This window comes from Rhinatrema bivittatum, chromosome 8 (assembly GCF_901001135.1).
Source record: "Rhinatrema bivittatum chromosome 8, aRhiBiv1.1, whole genome shotgun sequence".
Taxonomy (NCBI): domain Eukaryota; kingdom Metazoa; phylum Chordata; class Amphibia; order Gymnophiona; family Rhinatrematidae; genus Rhinatrema; species Rhinatrema bivittatum.
In genome coordinates, this window is record NC_042622.1 from 184,594,344 (window position 1) to 184,607,716 (window position 13,373).

The following is a 13,373-nucleotide window of genomic DNA, read 5'->3' on the forward strand; positions in this document are numbered from 1 at the left end:
TCCATTTCGAAGAATAATGCTTTCGTGTTGAAGGTTTACGTGAAGCTATAAGCACTTGAGAGACATTGGTTGAAAGACTGAGTGGTTGTAACATCAAGCTTTCAACATCCATGCTGTCAGGGATAGGGATTGAAGGCTGGGATGGCGCAACCGACCCTGATCCTGAGTTATGAGAGTGGGAGCTACACCCAGGCGAATTGGCTCTCTGATGGAGAGGTCTAGAAGTATGGGGAAATCATACTTGTCGTGGCCAATTCGGGGCTATGAGTATCATGGACCTTTTGTCCTGTTGTAGCTTCACTAGAGTTTTGGTTATGAGTGGTATTGGAGGATACGCGTTTAGAAGGCCTGAGTTCCAAGGGCGAGCAAAGGCGTCCTTGGCTGGCTGGGGTTTCTGTCTGTGGAGAGAGCAGAATCTGTCCACTTTGTGATTCAGGTGTGATGCAAAAAGGTCTATTGTTGGTTGCCCCCAATGTTGAAATATCCTGGTCGCTATTAAGGGATCCAGGGACCACTCGTGTGGTTGGAACTGACGACTGAGTCGATCTGCCACTACGTTGTGAATGCCTGCCAGATAAGTGGCCCAGAGAAATATTGAGTGTGTTAGGGCCCAGTCCCAAATCTGCGCAGCTTCTTGACAAAGGAGATATGAGCCCGTACCTCCCTGTTTGTTCAGGTACCACATGGCTACTGTATTGTCTGTCTGAATTAGAACAGTCTTGTGTGAAAGGCAGCCCTTGAACGCAAGCAGAGCATAACGTATAGCTCGAAGTTCCAAGAAATTATTTTGAAATGTTGCTTCCAATTTTGTCCAAGTACCTTGGGTTTGGAGATTGTCTATGTGAGCTCCCCAACCTAAGGTGGATACATCTGAGTTAGAGTTATCTGTGGGACTGGTTGTTGGAAGGGAAGGCCCTTGCGCATGTTGTCCTTGTTCGCCCACCAAAGTAGAGATGAACGCAGTGGTGGGTTACTTGTATTGGAGAGGACAGTGGTTGAATGGCTTGGATCCATTGTGATCTTAAAGTCCATTGGGTTATTCTCATGGCTAGTCTTGCCCTAGGACTGACATGAACTGTGGAGTCCATGTGGTCTAGTAAGGTCAGAAACTGATGAGCTGTTGCTTGTTTCTTTGAGTGTAGCGAGTTTGCCAATAGGGAAAGTGTTTCTGCCCGATCGTCGGGTAGAAAGGCTTTTGAGAGGATGGTGTTCAATTCTGCTCAGATGAATTGAAGCAGATGAAACGGAATGAGATGGGACGTTTGATAATTGATGAGAAATCCCATAGAGTGAAGTAGAGCAATTGTTTGATTGAGAGAAGTTATTGCTCCTTGTTGAGATTGACTTCTGATTAGCTAGTCATCCAGATAAGGGAAGACGTGGACACTTTCCTTGTGTAAGTGTGCTGCTATTACTGTCAGGCATTTGGTGAATACCCTGGGAGCTGAAGCAAGTCCGAATGGTAGTACTCTGTACTGGAAATGCTGATGACCCACCAGGAAACGCAGATATTTGCGATGAGGAGGGAAGATTGGAATGTGAGCGTAAGCGTCTTGTAGATCCAGAGAACAAAGCCAATCTCCTGTTTGAAGGAGTGGAAGCATGGTGCCTAGAGAAACCATCCTGAACTTAATAACGGGAGTAGAATCCTCTGCCCTGTTGAGTTTGGGGCACTGGCTCTACAGCCCTGGCTCTCAGAAGGGTGGATAATTCTGCTTGTAGATGAATTATGTGATTTTCGCTTAATGGAAGAGGTTTTGGAGGAGAATCTCTTGGAATTGAGACAAAATTGAGTTGGTAACCTCGAGATATTATTGAGAGCACCCATTGGTCTGTTGTTATTTGTACCCAATGGTTGTAAAAGGAGGAAACTCGGCCTCCCACTGGTAGATCCGGTTGTGGAGATGGCTTTGGTCTTTGGTGGTGGCCTCAAAAGCCTGCAGCCGGTCCTGTCTGCGGTGGAGGTTGAGGCCTAGCAGCTCTAGGTTGCCTGGGCTGAGATCTTTGCTGCGGTCTAGAAGATCTGCCCCTTGATGCTGGAGGGTAGTAATGCCTCTACCTGTAGAAAGGCCTTCGAGATTCCTTCCTAGGAGGATGGCGAGATGAAGATGCAGCAGAATCCTGAGGAACTGATGACAGTTGACGCAGGGTTTCGGTATGTTCCTTTAACTGGGCTACAGCATCCTGCACCTTAGAGCCAAAGAGGTTGTCCCCTACACATAGCAAATCAACCAATTTTTCTTGGACCTCAGGCCTTAAGCCATGCCCAGCGCTGTGCACTTATGCCAGAGGCCACCACTCTGGAAGCCGTCTCAAAGTTGTTGTAAGCTGCTCGGACTTCGGGCTTGCAAGCTTCAAGTCCTTTATGTATTATTGCTTGAGCTGCTTCTTGATACTGCTATGGTAAAGAAGTTGAAAAATCTTGCATCTGTTTCCACAGGTTTCTCTGGTATTGCGTCATATATAACTGATATGACGCAATCCTTGTATTTAGAATGGCCCCTTGATAGATTTTCCTGCCCAAGGAATCCAGGAATCTGTGATCCTTGCCTGGAGGAGTGGAGGAATGAGGTCTTTTGTGCAGACTCCACAACAACTGATTGATGTGGCAGTTGTGATTTCTGGTATCCTGGGACAGATTGGAGCAGATATGTGGTGACCACTTTCTTATTTATAGATGGCACTGAGCACGGATGCTCCCAGAGTCTGTGCTGTAAGTCTAGGAGAACTTCGTGGACAGGTATAGCCACAACTTCTTTCGGAGGGTCCACGAATTGAAGGACTTCCAGTGTTTGTTGTCTTGAGTCCTCCTCTGATACCAAAGTGAAAAGTATGGTGTCTGCCATATCCTTAACAAAATTTGTAAAGGATAAATCCTCCGGTGGAGATTTCTTGGATCAGACATAAACCCTTCAGAAGAAGCGTCTGTATGTCTTTCTTCCCAGGTATCGTATGGGTCATCTTGACGTGGAGACGTGGGAGAAGATCTTGGTCGAGAAAGCCCTGAAGGACCTGGCTGTGGATCATCAAATGGTATCCGTCCAGGAACATCTTCCTTTGGCTTGGTGGGAATCGATGATAGAGCACCGACTATTGCATCAAATATCTTCATCAAAAGTGGAACAGTGCTAATTCCGGCTGACCTGGAGCCCCAGGTGGCATTGGCATCGATGGAATCGGTTCTGGTATTGGGCCGGGCATCGGCGATGGAATGGGCATCGGCATCGATGGCTGTCTCAGTATCGGTGCAGACTTCGGTGATGGTGTCGGTCTCGGTGCAGGCACCGGCATCGGTTTGGGCACCAGCATCAGTGCGGGCACTGGTATGGACGTCGGTGAAGGCATCGACGGTTGCTGGTCCTTTAATGCTTGGAGCACTACTTGATGGATGAAATCCATCAAGTAGTGCATGCACCAGCTGTCACAATTCCTCTGTGACAGCTGGTGCATGCAGAGCAGCTACACATGGTGGCGGTGGAGGTGTCGATGGTCCTTCCACAGGGCCCTGTGGAGGTTCGATGATCAGTGCATCGATGGGCAGTGAAGGCCTCGGTGTCGAAGGCCTTGGTGATTCTTTAATTCGAGGCTGTTTTGCGGTCGATTTCTCCGGGGAGAGTAGCGCCTCCAGGATCGATGGATGACGATGGCGACGCTTTGGTTGATGTTCCGCTGCTGAACTTGTCAATGCCACGGATGGGGTCGGCGACGAACGATCCCCCGAGCCTTCCGGACCACGCTTTTTGAGTATTAAATGCTTCGAGACTCCGGCTGGAGACTATTGCGTAGACGTCGAGGGGAAGGCAAGAGTTGTAGTTGGAATAAATGCTCCATCTTTTCTTGGGCCTTTCTACCCTTCGCGGTCATCTCAGCACACCTGGGACAGGTTGTTACGTCGTGTGTTTGACCTAAGCAAAGGACACACTCGAGGTGTGGATCTGTAATGGACATTGTCTGATTACAGTTGGGACATTTTTTTAAATCCTGTGGCCATATTTTCACCGACAGCCGTTGATGAAAATGAGAGAAAAATTGAGCGAAAACTATTTTTTACTCCAAGGAGTAAAAAGAGACTAAATTTACTCACCAGCCAGTGGTAAGATGAGAGACCCTGATGTGGGAGAGAATAAATGCTTTTTAATCTGATTTTTAGTCAGACAAACTGTGAGAAAAAAAACCTCACACAGGCTCCTTCTCCACGATGCCAACAGCAGTGCGAAAAAACAAAGACTGAAGGGAGACCCCTGTGGCTGAGAATATCATGGCATGCTGGGCATGCTCAGTGGGCTCAGAGTGCCAGTCAAAGTTTTCTAGAAACTTTGACAGAAAGTTTTCCGCAATAGGGCTCCATCAATGATGTCACCCATATGTGAGGACTAGCATCCTGCTTGTCCTGGGATAATAATTGTTCTCTCCGCCAGACCGTTAGTTTGCAGGTGATAGCCGGACGTGTACTCCAACGTGACATCAAATTTCTGGCAGAGCGATCTCCAAAACCTAGCAGTGAATTGAGGTCCTCGGTCGGATAGGATATTCTTGGGTAGGCCATGTAATTTAAAAATATGATGGATGAATAATTGTGCCAGTTGAGATGCGGAAGGTAACCCTGGAAGGGGTACAGAATGAGCCACTTTACTGAACCGATCAACGATTACCCAAATGACGGTGTTGCCACTAGACGGGGGCAGGTCCACGACAAAATCCGTTGAGATATGTGTTCACGGTTCAGTGGGCACAGGCAAGGGTTGGAGCAGGCCTAGAGGTGATCCCGGGGAATTCTTATGACAGGCGCACACATGGCAAGATTCCACGTAGGAACAAACATCCTTAGCCATTCCGGGCAACCAATAGTATCAACGGAGGGCGAGCAGCATCTGATATTATCCTGGATGCCCCAAGCTGCGGGAATCGTGGGCCCAAGTCAACACCTGCCTTCGGAGATGAGTTGGCATGAAGGTTTTTCCCGGGGGAATGGGCATAGTGGCCGTTAGAAGTATTCGTGATGGTTCGATGATGAATTTGGGGGGTTCAATGCTATCTGTGGTGTCAAAGGCTCGAGAGAGCGCATCTGCCTTTATGTTTTTTTCGGCCGGGCGATATCGCAGGATGAAGTTAAACCTGGCAAAGAATAAGGCCCACCGGGCCTGTCTGGGGTTGAGACGTTGAGCCTGGTGCAAATACTCTAAATTCTTATGGTCCGTGTAGACTGTGATCTGATGTTGAGCTCCCTCTAACCAGGGTTGCCACTCTTTGAAGGCGATCTTGATGGCGTGAAGCTCTTTATCTTCAATGGCATAATTACATTCTGCTGGAGTGAATTGATGGGAGAGAAACGAGCAAGGATGGAGTGTGTGAGTGGCTGATACCTGACTAAGAATGGCTCTTACACCCTCGGAGGAGGCATCCACCTCAATGATAAACGGTCGTTGAGGGTCAGGGTGATGAAGGCACCACCGGCTCTGAAATGCTTCCTTGAGACAAAGAAAGGCAGATATCGCTTCTGGGGGCCAGTGCTTAGAATCGGCGCCCTTCTGGGTCAGGGCTGTTAGGGGCACCACAATGGAGGTGTAATTGGAAATGAAGGAGCGATAATAGTTGGCAAAGGCCAAAAATCGCTGGAGCGGCTTCAGTGCGGATGGTTGGGGCCATTCTTGGATGGCCCTCAGTTTCTGAGGGTCCATGCGGAACTCCTGACTGGAGATGATATACCCTAGAAATGGGAGGGCTTCCCGTTCGAAAAGGCATTTTTTGAGTTTGGCATAGAGCTAGTTTTCTCTAAGTCACTGTAACACCTGAGAGATATGTTGACGATGAGCAGAAAGGGATTTTGAGAATATTAGAATGTCATCGAGATAGATGATGACACATTGGTAGAACAGATCCCGGAAGATTTCATTCATTATGTTTTGGAACACGGTGGGGGCATTGCACAGCCCAAATGGCATGACTAGATAGTCATAATGGCCGTCTCTGGTGTTAAAGGCCGTCTTCCATTCATCCCCTTCTTTGATACGAATTAGGTTGTAGGCTCCCCCAAGGTCCAACTTAGTGAAAGTCTAGCACCCCGAAGATGGTCAAACAGCTCCGAGATTAAGGAAAGCGGATAGCGATCCTTGATGGTGATGGCGTTTAACCCTCGATAATCAATGCAGGGACGGAGCATTCCATCTTTCTTCTCTATGAAGAAGAAGCCAGCCCCCGTGGGGGAGGTAGATTTGCGAATGAATCCTCGATCCAGGTTCTCCTGCATGTAACGTGACATGGCTTGAGTCTGTTGAGGAGAGGACATAGGTGCGTCCCCGAGGAGGCTCTGCACCTAGAAGGAGTTTAATGGCGCAGTCGAAGGGTCAATGTGGTGGTAGCGTTTCCACCTTTTGCTTAGAGAAGATGTCAGTGTAGGAGGCGTAGGGCATAGGAAGACCCTGAGGGCAGGCAGTGGTGGTAGAGCATTGCAGTGGGGCTACAGCATTGAGGCAAGTGCTTTGGCAGGTTGATCCCCATCGGACCAGTTGTAGAGTTTTCCAGTCGAACTGGGGGCAATGCGTTTGAAGCCAGGGGAGTCCCAGGATGACGGGGTGGATCAACTGTTCAAGGATATGGAAGGAAAGTTGTTCTACATGAAATAGTCTGGTGCGGACTTGGACGGGCGTGGTAACGTAACTCGACCTGAGAGAGGTTCACCTTGAATGGACGAGAGGACCAATGGAACCTGGGTGCGAAGAAGTAGAATTTTGAGGTGGTCCACTAAGCTCTTCATGATGAAATTTCCCCTGGCTCCCAAGTCCATCAGGGCTAACGTATGGAATTTGTGGTCCCCGGACGTCAACACGACTGGCAGAGTTAGTGGAGGTGTAGATGATGTCAGGCCCAGGAAAAGTCCTCCTTCAGATCCTAGGCCCAGGAGTTTCCCGGACACACTGGGCAGGACGCTAGGCGGTGACCAGCGGCGCCACAATAGAGGCAGAGTCCATCTTGTATACGTCTGCGACGTTCCTGAGTGGAGAGTTTACCTCATCCCAGTTGCATGGGCTCTTCGCTCGGCACCCATGAGACCCCTGGTTTGCTCTTCGGTGACGGTGAGCGTCGAGGGCGTCTGAAAGTACTAGAGGTCTTTTTAGAGAGCTGAACCTCTCAGGAGCGTTCCTGGTGGCATCTGTCAATGCATCAGGCCAAATCGACGAGGGAGTTCAGAGACCTTGGTAATTCTTGACCTGCAAGTTCATCTTTAATTCTTGAGCTAAGTCCCTCCAGGAAGATGGTCCTCAAATAGTCGGAGTTCCAACCAAGTTCTGAGGACAATGTTTGAAATTCAATTGCGTACTCAGCAAGAGTACGGGAGCCCTGGCGTAAATGAAGGAGATTGGCTCCAGAGGATACTTCCCGAGTGGGATCACCAAAACTGATGCGGAAAGGTTCCCAGAACTCTCTCAAGTTGCGTAGCACAGGATCATCACGCTTCCACAGGGGAGATGCCCACTCTAGGGCTTTCCATTCGAGGAGAGAATGTAAGTTGTTTTAGTGACATCATCTGGAAAGAGGGTAGGTTACAAGCGAAAGTGCATATTGCATTGATTAATGAAGCCCCTACAGGAACGAGGTTCGCCTGTGAAACGTGGAGGTGCCAGTAGGCGAATTACTGGATGGGCAACAGAGGTTGCTGGTATGGCGGCATGGGACCGAAGGCATCAAACCATTGGTTCAAGTTCTCCATGGCGGAGACGAGAGCGTCCAGGGTCTTCTGTTGATCCAAAATTCTTTGGGCCATCCCTGGAATGGCCTGATGGGCAGAAGCCTCTGCTGGGTCCATGGGCTTGGCAATCTGTAATGAAGTTTGAGGATATGTGGACCCCTGGCCCGGTGAGGAGTTGGTACTGCTTGAGGAGACGGCTCCTCAGTTTCCTCTGTCAAGTGGCGAGGCTGGATCAAGGCAGGAACTGATGGAGTCTTTGCCACTGGAAGCCCATGGTCCCCCCAGGAGGAGCCCGTAGGGACCCGGACCACTGGGACTTAGGTGAACCTTGGGAAGGTCGAAGGTTCGTGGGAACGGAGCAAGGGCCAGCTGGATCTTCACCACTGGAAGCCCGCAGCCCCCCTCGGAGGAGCCCGTAGGGACATGGACCGCTGGGCCGTAGGTGGGCCCTTGAGGATGGAAGACCCGTAGAAGTTCAGTCCAAAGTCGAATACCAGAGAATCGCCGCTTGCCGGTCCGAAGTCGAATTCCTGAGAATTGCTGCTTGCCAATCTGAAGTCGAATACTCGAGGTTCATCATTTGCAAGTCCAAAGTCGAATACCAGAGATCCGTCCAGGAACAGAAGCAGAAGGAAGGCTACCAAGGGAACCAGAGGACTCACAGGAGTGAGCAGACTCATTGCCAAGTCAAAGGACAGGAAGAGGAAGCCTCCCTATATATTCCCCAGGTCTGTCAGGCAGCTGAATGTATTTATTTATTTATTTATTTATTTATTTATTTATTTAATAGAAACTTTTCTATACCGTCGTTTAGTAGTATACCATCACAACGGTTTACAGATAGGCACATAAATAAGTCTGGTTAGCTAGTAGGTGCCAATAAAGTTTCGGTTACATGATTCAAATAATACACGCTATTTGGATCGTGGATTGGAAGTTCCATTTATATGAATAATAGGATATCCATATATGAGAATACTGTGATCAGGCCCCTTTAAGAATAGGGAGGAGGCAAGGCCGCGTGCCTAGGGGGAGAGCTGGCCAGCTGGAACCAGGAAGAGGGCTGCCCTGACGCTGAAGTGGAGAGGTTGGTGCGTGCGTCTTCCGCACCGACCTGCCCGAGAGAACACGCTCAGCCCGGGGAGGTTTTGGGCCTTCCCCAGGGTTGTCTTCCCCCACCACCGCGGCTCCGGTCGGCAGCCCCGGCGTTGCAGCGAAGGTGAGTCGGGGCCAGCCATGGGCGGCCGCGGCTGGAAACGTTAACAAATATGTGAGCATATAGTTTTAGATTGCAATTTAATAGAGAGATTAGCTGCTACGAAGAGGCCTGGAGGGGATCTTTCCCTGGCTTGGGCAACACCGTAATATAAGCTTTATTAAATTCTGGGGGAAATGTGCCATAGCGCATGCATTATTGAAAAAAAGAGTTAATATAAAATCATATAATATTCCGCTGTGAATCCATCGGGGCCAGGTGACTTATTACTCTTACTGGTTCTAATTACTCCTTGAAGTTCCACCTCCGTTATTGGTCTATTTAAAAACGCAAGCTGGGATACCGACAATTGTGGCAATTTTAAATCCTTAAAAAAGGACGCCTCCTCTGCGCTGTTTCCTACCCTATCCTCCCTATAAAGCGATTCGTAGAACAGACTTAATGTTTTGCAAATCTCTGAATTTTTTGTAACGTGAGGTTTTCAGCCCATCAATGAAGGTTTTCTTCCTTTTCATGGCTACAAGGCGTGCTAGGAATTTCTCCGTTTTATTACCATACTGGAAGAAAAAATGCTCTGATGTCCTTAACGTCTTTTGAGCTCGTATATGTAGATGAGCTATTAAGGCAGGCCCAATAAGAAGCTTTATGTGAGGGAGATGGGTTTTCTGCTAATAACTTTTTGGCTTGTTGTAATTGGGATTCTAGAGTTAATATAGTTTTACTTTGCTTATTTTTATTAATATTATATGTAATAATTTCCCCTTGGAGGATGACCTTCCTCGTTTCCCAGAATAGTGTTGGATCGTCACAGTATTGTCTGTTGTTTTTGACAACATCTTCCCATTTTTATTTATTTATTTATTTAGAAGCTTTTATATACCGATGAACGTTGGGAACATCTCATCAGTTCACATAAAACAAAACAGTTGCTAAACGAGCTTTACAGAGAACAAGGAACAATGCACATAAAATTGAAAAACAGCGAGCCATGAAACATAAAATACAAAGGGGAACCACCTAAGGCGTAAAGAAGTAAAAGCAATTTACAGGTACAGGTACTCACAAGAATAACTATTTACGGTAGGATGTCTAATTACATAGCTAATTACATAGCTAAATAAAGGCAGAACAAGTAAGAGGATAAGTACATGTACTCACAAAAATAACTATTTACAGGTAGGATGTCTAATTACATAGCTAATTAAATACGGGCAGAATATGAAAGAGGATAAGAGGACTAGAGGGGGAGGGAGAGCTGTTATGAGAATGCTTGTCTAAATAGGCAGGTTTTCAGATTCTGCTTACATTTTTTTGGGCAAGGTTCCTGCCGCAGGAATGGAGAGAGAAACTGGTGGAAATTTGTATCTTCATTTAGGTGGCTAGGGAATCTCCAATTATTTTGGGAAACCCGATAAGATGAGAACCATATGTCCACCCAAACTGGTGCATGGTCCGCTATAACTATAGCGCCAATATCTGCCACCTCCACCCTGGCAAACAGGCTATCGGCTAGGAGAACATAATCTATTCTAGACATCATTCTATGTGCCCTAGAGACACGGGAATATTCTCTTACTTCCAAATGCAATACGTGCCAAATATCATGGAGTTGCAATCATACCTATAAGGGACCCTGGACCGATGTGCCGCGAATGCACAGTAGAGAGTGGCTCAGCAGCTCTCGCCGATGGGCCGCGCATGCGTGGAAGACAGATCTCTCACCGACGTGCTGAGTTGATGCCACAAGGCACAGAGATACGACCGTCAATAGCCGGAGCCCATCCCTCCACTGCCGAGGAAGGGGGGAGGGAGTTGGAATGGGGGGCAGAGAGATCAGACCCACAACAGCCAGAGCCCATCCCTCTGCCGCCGGGGAAGGGGGGAGGGAGTAGCGAAGGCCGGAACATCGAGAGCTCTGACCGACGTGCCATGCCACAGGGGAAGGAGTGAATCACATAGCGTAGTGACTGAGAGGGGACGGGAGGGGATAAGAGTGAGGGATGGGATTGGGAGAGGGAGTGACTGAGGAGGGGAGTGGGAGTGAGAGAAGGGGGTTTCAGTGAGAGGGGAGGGAGGCAGTGGGAGAAAGAGGGTGAGTAAGACCGAGGGAAGGGAGTTTGCATGAGGGCAGGGGAGGGAAGGGAGGTGAGTGGAGGAAGGGAGGTGAGTGACCGAGGAGGAGGAGGATGAGTGACCGAGGTGAATGAGCGAGGGGAAGGGGGAGTAAGGGAGAAGAAGTGTAGAAGAGTGACATTCTCAAGTCACATAGCAATGATTGAGGAGGGAAGGGGAGGGAGTGAGAATGGGGAGGGAGGTGAGAGTGAGGGAAGGGGGTTTCAGTGAGAGGGGAGGGAGGCAGTGGGAGAAAGAGGGTGAGTAAGACTGAGGGAAGGGAGTTTGAGTGGGGGCAGGGGAGGAAAGGGAGGTGAGTAGAGGAAGGAGGGTGAATGACTGAGGTGAATGAGCGGCAGGAAGGGGGAGTGAGGGAGAAGAAATGTAGAAGAGTACCGATTCCGAAAACGAACCAAAATGCTTTTCCCTGCAAGGGTTCCCAGAAGCACAATGTACCTCCTTTCACTGTCTTTTATTTCTTTTGTCACCATCAATGGAGTATTTTTACCTTTCTTCCCTTTGGCAGGGGTGAAATGATAGGCCGCAGCCCACTCCCTACACAGCTTTGCACTTTCTAGCTCATTTAGGTGCGTCTCCTGGTTACAAGCAATATTAACCTTAAGACGCTGTAGATGTTGAAATATTTGTTTTCTTTTTATAGGGGATCCAAGCCCATCAATATTCCATGAGATGAATCTATATTTACCCCCCATTTTCAATCATTTTCAATATTTTTTGTGCCTTCAATATATAGAAACGAAAATAGGGGGCAAACTCCCAGCCTAGCCCGCCCCTCATCCTTAATGCCCATAGTCGATTACTCTGTGGGTCCCTTGTATCATATTGCAAAAATAATATACCTCTATACACTCTGTCCCACATCTTGCCATCGTACCAGTATCCTTTAAGAACATAAGAACATAAGAAATTGCCATGCTGGGTCAGACCAAGGGTCCATCAAGCCCAGCATCCTGTTTCCAACAGAGGCCAAAATCAGGCCACAAGAACCTGGCAATTACCCAAATACTAAGAAGAACCCATGCTACTGATGCAATTAATAGCAGTGGCTATTCCCTAAGTATAATTGATTAATAGCCATTAATGGACTTCTCCTCCAAGAATTTATCCAAACCGTTTTTGAACCCAGCTACACTAACTGCACTAACCACATCCTCTGGCAACAAATTCCAGAGCTTTATTGTGCATTGAGTGAAAAAGAATTTTTTCCGATTAGTCTTAAATGTGCTACTTGCTAACTTCATGGAATGCCCCCTAGTCCTTCTATTATTCGAAAGTGTAAATAACCGAATCACATCTACTCGTTCAAGACCTCTCATGATCTTAAAGACCTCTATCATATCCCCCCTCAGCCGTCTCTTCTCCAAGCTGAACAGCCCTAACCTCTTCAGCCTTTCCTCATAGGGGAGCTGTTCCATCCCCTTTATCATTTTGGTTGCCCTTCTCTGTACCTTCTCCATTGCAACTCTTTTTTGAGATGCGGCGACCAGAATTGTACACAGTATTCAAGGTGCGGTCTCACCATGGAGCGATACAGAGGCATTATGACATTTTCCGTTCTATTAACCATTCCCTTCCCTCCCTTCCCCCCAATCATTCCCCACAGACCCTGTAAGACTCGGGGAGTCTTCTCTGGAGATCATTTTGCTATGTCCGGGCAATGCAGCCCCTTCCCTCCGCCACATTCAGGCAAGATGTTTCTGCTATTTTGAAGTCCCATTAAGTTATTTGTTTAGGTCCTCTAGAAACTTGGTTACATAAGAACATGTCATACTGGGTCAGACCAAGGGTCCATCAAGCCCAGCATCCTGTTTCCAATAGTGGCCAATCCAGGCCATAAGAACCTGGCAAATACCCAAAAACTAAGTGTATTCCATGTTACTGTTACTAGTAATAGCAGTGGCTATTTTCTAAGTCAACTTAATTAATAGCAGGTAATGGACTTCTCCTCCAAGAACTTATCCAATCCTTTTTTAAGCACAGCTATACTAACTGCACTAACCACATCCTCTGGCAACAAATTCCAGAGTTTAATTGTGCATTGAGTGAAAAAGAACTTTCTCTGATTAGTTTTAAATGTGCCACAGGCTAATTTCATGGAGTGCCCCCTAGTCTTTCTATTATCTGAAAGAGTAAATAACCAATTCACATCTACCCATTCTAGACCTCTCATGATTGCAATCATATCCCCCCTTAGCCGTCTCTTCTCCAAGCTGAAAAGTCCTAACTCTATCATATCCCCCCTCAGAGTTTAATTGCACGTTGAGTGAAAAAGAATTTTATCCGATTAGTTTTAAATGTGCCACATGCTAATTTCATGGAGTGCCCTCTATTCTTTCT